This window comes from Cyprinodon tularosa, unplaced genomic scaffold (assembly GCF_016077235.1).
Source record: "Cyprinodon tularosa strain WSP-4 unplaced genomic scaffold, ASM1607723v1 ctg656, whole genome shotgun sequence".
NCBI classification, from domain to species: Eukaryota; Metazoa; Chordata; class Actinopteri; order Cyprinodontiformes; family Cyprinodontidae; genus Cyprinodon; species Cyprinodon tularosa.
The window spans coordinates 387577-396926 of record NW_024039403.1 but is presented as its reverse complement, the minus strand read 5'-3'; positions in this window follow the sequence as shown (position 1 = coordinate 396926).

Below are 9350 nucleotides of genomic sequence, written 5' to 3'. Positions count from 1 at the left end.
TAATTAGCATGGTGTGATGACATACCTGCCATTTTTGTCCCTAATTGTTTTAAGCTCATCATATTGTACATCCTTATGTATTAAGATAGCTGCTCCCCTGATCTTAATATTGAAATCCGAGTGAAAATATTGTGTAAAGCCACCTCTACGGAGTCTACACTGATCTTTATTTAGCAAATTGGTTTCCTGTAAATAAACAATGCGACTATGCAATTCATGGAGATGGGAGACTATTTTGTTACGTTTGACAGGATGGTTTAATCCTCTGACATTCCAGCACACCAAAGTGGTGTTGGTTAGTATCTTATTGTTCACAGAGGTCATAAACAGGACTTAGCTGAGGAGGCATCCAATATGTAGCTCATGAGAGGAATAGGGGAAAGAAATAACGGCAGGGGGCGGGGAAGGAGGGAACAGTGAACACAAAATAAACTAAGCACCTATAACAGATGGTAATGGTAAAAGAAAAGAAAAAAAAATTGTCTCAAAAGGAGACCGCTGTACTCCCAGTTCTCACAGTATATCTCCTCACTGTCCAAACTGACAAATGCTTACCACATTAGCTTGGTTCTTTAAATCGAAATCTACTTTCTACCCAAACACAAGTTAGAGACTTGCTTAAAACAATGACTCTTTTACCAAAAGCATTGTAGGTAACATTTCTTTCTTGGTTTAAAAAAAAAAGACTATATATATCCCTTATTCCTCTAGTATGGATAAAGGTGTCAGATAATGTAATGATAATTAGAAATATCCTGCCCAAGGGTGATGCTAAGAAACTAGTCCATGCATTTGTTACTTCAAGGCTGGACTATTTTAATTCTTCACTAATCAGGAAGTCAACAAACTGTAGCTAAAAGCCGTCAGCTGATCCAAAATGCTGCAGCCAGAGTTCTGATGAAAATTAAAAACAAAGATAATTTTGGCCGCCTTTCATAGCTGCTTTTTGTATCTCTGCTTCTGTCTCCTTGATGGCAGATGGCCGCTCACACTGAGCCTGGTTCTGCTGGAGGTTTCTTCCTGTTAAAAGGGAGTTTTCCTCTCCACTGTCGCTACAAGCATGCTTAGTGTGAGGGATTGCTGAAGAGTCAATGAGTCGATGCAATCAACTGGTTTTCCTTAGATGGAAAACTTTGAATCAATCTGACTGGATGATCTGGTAAATAATGAAAAATAAAGATAGCTGCATATCTTCATCTAATGTTATTTTAATGGTTTTCTGTTGACAGACACATAATTTAGGTTTTTGTGGCTCATTGCTTGAGAAAAGGCAAATAATGACAAAGACAAGCCTTTTTTCGTGTGCTACTGTATTTCAATTTGAAATATTGAGTACAAGCATGACAGCAACAGACTACAACCTGTCCGTTTGTCAGATAAACGTCATAAGTGCGTGGTTTATCTAAGTGAGTGGGAAAGACAGAGAGGGTGATGCAACTGCACAGTTTCTCGTATGTCTTCTGCTGCCAAATGTCTCCAAGCCAAAAAAGACAGAGAATAGGAAGTTATGCAGCGTGATAAGTTCGTCTCAGTCAGGGTTTCTGTTTTCCTACTGCAGCATTGTGACCGGAGAACATGAAAAATCCCATTTGTTATCCCTCACTGGCCATAAGGATCTGTTAATAATTAACTTTTAGGCTTTGGTTTCGTCATCTGAGGGTAATAAAAGAAAACGGCTGCAAATCATGACAGGCAGCAGAGCTGACACATCAGCAATTAAATAACTATTTCATGCAACAACTTGAATAAGCAGCTTTCTCTCCCACTTAAAAAGTGAGAATAAGAGCATGCAGCTTAATGCATAAACCCGTCATCGTGCAACTGTTTTTTTCTTGATGATTTGTATCTTTGAACACCAAATATTTGCTTTTCTATTTGATTTTGGACACATAACATTTATAATCATTCCAAACAACAATAATCTCACCAGGGGGATAAGAAGAAGCTTGACTGATACCATTTATATGTTAGTAACTAAACCTTTTTCTGCAAAGTATGTGCAGCCTTTTGAAATGTATAGTTCTCAGGTCAGTAGGTTAAAGATTTGTAAGTAATTCTAATGTGGATAATAAGTAGAAGATAAGTAATATGTGCTCACTCCTAAAAAAGACAGCCAGCAGAACATTTCACTACTAATTCAAACATTTTTCCTAACATCTGGCTTCTACTTCCGAATGTTAGCTACGGTACATTCAGGGTCCCATGATCTCTTAAGCAAATATCTGGAATGCGTTAAAACTTGTTATCTCTGGGGAATGAAAACCAGTATCCTTATAAAGCCAATGGGAGGAATCATGAATTGCTCAGAAATTCAGTGATAGAAGCCAGCACTGATGTCAGACTGGGGAAAACACAGTGGATATGGCTCCCAAAACCTTCATAGAATGTGAAAAAATTCAGCCTGAAACTCGAACATCTTGGATTGTCTGTCTCTCCAATGGTCATCTAGACCAAGTCCTTAACTACGGAACAAAACTTACTTTTATCAGAGGTAAGAGAAACTGAGGACTTATATACCATGCTTTCTGGACGGGAGCCTATTTTATTTAATCTTTCTTGGCTACTAACCTTTTCTCTGGATCAGGAGTAGCTAAATAACAGAAGTGTGACAGTTGTAGTTAATGCAGCTTTGTGCTGCGCGTCTATGATGCTGTGCCTTTAAGTACTGTTCCCAGCCAACTCTTGAAATGCTTTTCTTATGCACTTTTATAACCAGATCTTTGTATTTTACCAAACTTTCAAGGTAGATGGATTCCCACTCTGTTTTTCTTTCTTAAAAATTAGAGTTTGAATTGTTTTCATTCCATTAGCTGTTAGCAGGAACCATTAGAAAATAAAAAAAAACTAAACAGTCATTTATAACCATGAACATATTGACTCCATATTGACCTTAAATTTCACTTTCCTATTTGAATGAATGAAATTAATTCCCTTTCTGTTGGTATTGTGATTAATGTGGCAGGAACTGAATAAGGGTGTCGCTCAGGATTGCATTTGCAAAACAAGTTAACTCACGTGTTCTTGTTTTCAACTTCCAGGAGGTGGACAACCCACACACACGATGGAAAAACTTTTAATGAGATGCAGTCGCGACGTTTCCTTTGCACAGTTTAATTATTAAACAGCTTTAGGCGTATAACTGCAGAGGGATTCCCTCATTCACTTTTGATATTGTTTTCCCTTCCTTGAGGGCGGAGCCTGAGTCTGGAATTCCCACTCACTCTGTGAGTGAGTGGGAAGGCAGCAGCTATAAGGCACCTGCCTATAATTAGAGGTATCACAGTTGCATCCCGAGCAGAAAGATGGCAGAGCTGGAGGAGAGAATGATCAAAGAGATTCATACATTGGGTCAAGCTGCTCCTGGTTCTAGTAGAACCAAGCAATGCTTGAAGATTGTGGGTGTGTTGGCTGGACTGCTCGTTGTGGTTATGGTGGGGGTGCTCATCAACTACGGTCTAAACTACTCATCCTGCAAACAGGTAGGAAAAAAATCAAGCTCATTAAAGTAAACACTTCTGGTGCTTTCTCTATATTCACATGTGTTCATAATGGATCTACCTGTTTACAGGACCATTCACCTGCTAAGTGTTATCCTCAAATAGTCAAGTTCAATTACAAGTTCAATCGTAAGTACTGATTTTTTTTCTCCTATTGATGATAGAAAATAATGCTTTTTTTAATGGATTAATTGAAATCGGTTTATTTCTTCTTTAGAGAGTGGTGTCGGCAGAACGTATGACATATTCCAAGCTGAAAAAGGTTGCAATTATAGCCTCTTTGGATGGGTGACATTCCCATCCGCAGAAAAGGTTACAAGCAAATCTGTTTCACTCCGGCAGAGAAGTGGAGATCAAGACGCTCCGTTTGAAGAGGGGCTTGTTAAGCAAGAAAAAATTGTCTTCTTCGAAGACGGCCTGTTGGCTCAAAACACAAAGTTAGAACTTCACTTTGAGGATGAAAACATACCTTTTACTGACATCAGTTTTTATATTTATATACTGCCATGATAGGGATTTCAAAGTGTTTCTACAAGACCTGTAAACTTCGGTTGATGCACAGCTTATGTAGGTTACTCATGTGCAAATCCCGCTTCACTCAGGCAGCAGGTCTAAAATCTTACATTAATGGACCAGATTGAAACAAACCTGCAGTTTGATGAGATTAATCCTGAAAAATAGGGCTGCAGCTTAAAGGGTATTTCACTAATGGGTAAACATAGATGGCAACTCATAATGTGCTCCACTTTCATGTCAGCACTCTCATATCAAAGTACGGACCACAAAGGGTGTTAATCTCACTTTCACGAGGAATGAAGAAGATATCAGAAAGTCATCTTCATCTCTGGAGATAAATCCCTTTACCTGTGAATTGACTTGTAGAGCAGTCATACATAAGGTTGTAAAGGGCCGTGAAATCGCATGAAACACTGTCAAATGTGACCTATGTCTAATGTTTAATTCTAAAATGCTGTCCTTTATTTTTCCTTTTGTCCTTTTTTATTTGTCTTCTTCAACCATAGCAATATATTGCATTTTTCAAAATGTTGTTTGTTTAAAAAAATGTCTGAAAAAAATCTGATGTAAAGCTTTGAGTATATTGGATGTGGCCTAATTTATAGTGTTGCGCCGATGCCTTTTTTTGGACCCGATACCTGGCTGTGCAGTATCAGCCGATACAGATACCATCCGTTTGAAATTTATGTGTGTGTTTATATGAAGAACTGCATACTACTGGGATGTAAAATAATTGCCATCATGGCTTTATCAAGCTGCTGCCTACCTTTGAGAAGCAGGAAAAAGACGAATACAAAGAGAATCCAGTAAAACTACCATTTTAGTGCTGGATCAGGGCACCACCTGTTTTGGTATCGGTATCGGTGCAACACTACTAATTTATCTTGACTTTTGTATGTGTTGTAAATAAAATTAAAGCCTAATAATGCAGCTTTTTTTGGTGTGATTTTTATACAAAATGTGAACCCATCATATAGTAATATAGTAATAAGAGTGTAAAGTGATCAAATATACTTTCAACTCAATGTACCTGGAATTTAGACTTAACAAACAAAAATTTAAGCCAACAAAACTTTTAAGCCTTTTCTTTTAATATAATAGACTTCAAAGTTCAAATGCAACGTGTCAATTTATCCATCAGAGGTGAATCAGCTGCAGGTGGATTTTAAATCTAAATCTAAAATATAGTTCAGGTTTTGCTAATTTGAATGGAGGAAAAACATAACTTTCCATAAAACATTTAAACACACACGGGTGTATATGTTCTAATGAATGAACACACTTTATTTTTATGTATAAAACAAGAAAATTCTGTTAACATTTGGAACCACCAGCGGAGTCTCAGCGTTTAGCTGTGTTGGGCAACTTTCATAGCTGTATGTCGTCGAACATGTCAAATGCATCTGCTTACCGCTTCTGTGAAGGCGTGTATGAATTATGATAGGAAGTGAAATTTTCATGCAGCAGTCTGCAAAGCAGCATGCCAATATTATGATGTAATGTCTGAAGTAACACCGCAGATTCTCTCCACCACCTCCACCCACTCACACTGAATGCTTCACTTCATCTGGGTAAACAGCACTCACTATAATAGGGTCACACTCAGAGGAGTTAAATTCATTTATAGCATTCCATTTATTTTCTTAATTAAACTGGGTAAAAGAACAAATGATATGCTTGATTTTTCTCAGATAATTAGGGATTGAGACCGTGTTTCAGTCTCAAAATGTATCATCATCATCATCATCATCATCAAAATAAAAAACACTTTATGAAAACTTTGAAAAGCTTAATAAAAAAAAGAATAGTGTTTGAAATTACCATCAAGGACAACAATCATTATTTTTGGAGACAGTTTTTCTGGTCTACTGTCACTTTCCAATCCCAATAAGGAATACCTGATTAAAATAATTTTGAAATAAATTCAGATTTTATTTCACAACAATTTTTTTTATCCTTGAATGGTGCTCTTCTTCATCCTTGTTAAAGGCTCTGTGTATGCCCCTTGAAGCTCTATCTCTCTGGTTATTTTTACGGTGGCCCTGAAGTGCAAACGGCAACTACAAATCTTAAAGAGCAACTACATTAAGAAAAACAAAACTACATAAAGGAAAGTGCAACTACATTAAGAAAAACACAATTACATTAACCTACCAGAAAAGGTAGGTACCAGTGGGAAACATGAGACATCGCTGATTGGACGACGGCGCCGTTTGACCCTTGAACCGGAGGTTCCGTCGTCTGAACAGTCCAGCTTCTTTTAAGTGTGTCTTCAGTGTACGCAAACTAACTGAAATTTGGTGATTAGTCTTGAGCATATCCAGTATCGCCTCGTACGTATGTCCTGATTCAAAATATTCCTGGATAACGGCAGCTATGTTTGGGGCGCCGACAATATCTATGTTTTCAAAAGCCACAGCAGGCAGAATGACTTCCGGTTCAAGGGTCAAACTGCGCCGTCGTCCAATCAGCGATGTCTCATGTTTCCCACTGGTTTACTTGCTTTATGTAGTTTTTAGTGCTGTCAAAATTATCCCGTTATTATCGCGTTAACGCGAGGCCATTTTAATGGCGATAATTTTTTTAACGTGAGATTAACGCTATGTGGTTTTATGGTAAAATTTTCCAAGTACATCCCGCTGCAGCCTGCGAGAAGGCGGGGCTATTTTTCCCCAGTGTATGCATTTCTCATAGGCTTCGAAAGTGGAGCTCCTCAAGGAAAAAAGACGCTCATACACTGGGTGACGCTAGTGCCTTTTCTTTAAGCCCCACCACCAACAAACAAGTTGAGTGTCTGGTAACTAGTAGCAACCTGAAATACGCTGAGAAAACAGATTACTGAGGTGAAATGGAATCTGCTACGGCACTCTTGCTGTCTGTGTACGCCACAGGTCGGTATTGTGTGTGTGTGTGTGTGTGTGTGTATGTGTGTGTGTGTGTGGGTGGGTGGGTGTGTGTGTGTGTGTTCTCATTTTTGTTAAGAGGCTGAAAAGTAACTTTCTAGAGCATAGACTACCTCCATCTAGTGATGTCGGTCTATTGATTTTGATGTATTGATTGAAAATTGTTCATTATTATCTTGGTTAATTAACATCTAATGTTAACTGTACTACATTTTATAGCAGTAGGGTAAAATGCTTGTCTTTGTTCAAAAGACTGTATTAACTGTAAAGACTGTCTTTTACATCAGCCTGTTTTCAGGGCCTTTTTTTTTTGGCTACATATTTGTTATTTTTTGCTACATGCCTCCCCATCTTCTTGCCATATGTTTCTATGGCATAAATCAGTGTCTGTGACCTGTTTTCATAAAAAAAAAAAAAGAACATTGGCACAAACCTAGCCTGTATGTATTTTTTGTATGTCATCGAGAGTATTTAAATGATTTTCAATCAGAAAAAAAATGTGCGATTAAAATGCGATTAATCGTGAGTTAACTTAGGCATTGATGCGATTAATCGCGATTAAAAAAATTTTATCGATTGACAGCACTAGTAGTTTTGTTTTTCTTAATGTAGTTGCGCTTTTAGATTTGTAGTTGCGCTTTGCATTTCAGGGCCACCGTATATTTTTCCTGAAAAGAGATCATAATTAAGCGATATTATCTCACAATTATAAGATAATATGTTATATTTAGGAGATTAGGAAGGACATTCATTGCCGAGCTATGCTAAATGAAAAGTGAGCAATAAGCGGGTTGTCGGATTTAATGTGCTTTTATTTCCTGTTAGGTGTGCGACACTGGGAAACACTGAGTTTCCTCAATGGAGATGGAATAAGTTAGTTTGTCAGCATGGCACAGTACGTCCTTAGAATTCATTAGGCAGAAATGCCCACTCTACTCTGACCTGCAGGAGCAATCAAACCAGCACGGGATGCTTTATGGCGATAAATTGCATTTCAGATGCATTCCAGCTGGCTTGGTGGTGTCCAGAAGAACTGTCTGCTGGTACCTTCTCAAAGTTCTAGATTCTCAAGGAGAACAGCCGAGGCTTCAGAATTGTTTAAAATGACCAGGTCCCAATCTAACATTGAGGCATGTCGATTCATATGAAAAACTAAAACCATACCAAATCTGCATAAATGGAGCTGTTGAGGTATTTTCATCTACGGTCATATGGCTGCATGCTTACTCCACAAGTAGTGATCCCAGGGTTAAAGCTGCGTACTTTATTGATGAAGGGAAAAACAGGAGCAGAGCTCCAACGCGTATCAGGACAGACCTCAGTACAGAGAACTGTTCAGTGGAACAAATGCAGGTATTTTTAAGAACTAATCAAGAAGACCAGTTTTGTGAGAGATGCTTCAACTAATTATAACCAAATATATAGATAGGATCTCGTAGTTATGAGATGGCATCTCGTAATTTTGAGAAAAGATCTTATAATTACAAGTTATTGTCTCATAATTACAAGATATTGATCTCTTAATTATGAGATAATCTTTCTGGTTATTTTTTCTTTGGTGAATGCAATACGTGTCTGTGGAAATGTAAGCTAACTTAAACTATGTAAAGGGTAACAGAAAACAGGTTAAGGTTCCTGAACTTTCATGAACACTAACACCCACGTTGCCTGTAAGAGAATTGGGAAACATACAGGTGCTGGTCATAAAATTAGAATATCATGAAAAAGTAGATTGATTTCAGTAATTCCATTTAAAAAGTGAAACTTGTATATTATATTCATACATTACATACAAACTCATATATTTCAGATGTTTATTTTGTTTAATTTTGATGATTACAAATGACAACAAATGAAAATCTCAAATTCATCATATCAGAAAATTAGAATATTACTGAAGACCAATAAAAACAAAGGATTTATAGAAATGTTGGCCAACTGAAAAGTATGAACATGAAAAGTATGAGCATGTACAGCACTCAGTATTTAGTTGGGCCTCCTTTGGCCTGTATTACTGCAGCAATGCGGCGTGGCATGGAGTCGATCAGTCTGTGGCACTGCTCAGGTGTTATGATAGCCCAGGTTGCTCTAATAGTGGCTTTTAGCTCTTCTGAATTGTTGGGTCTGGTGTATTGCATCTTCTTCTTCACAATACCCCATAGATTTTCTATGGGGTTAAGGTCAGGAGAGTTTGCTGGCCAATTAAGAACAGGGATACCATGGTCCTTCAACCAGGTACTGGTAGCTTTGGCACTGTGTGCAGGTGCCAAGTCCTGTTGGAAAATGAAATCTGCATCTCCAAAAAGTTGGTCAGCTGCAGGAAGCATGAAGTGCTCTAAAACTTCCTGGTATGTGGCTGCGTTGACCCTGGACCTCAGAAAACACAATGGACCAACACCAGCAGATGACATGGCACCCCAAACCATCACTGACT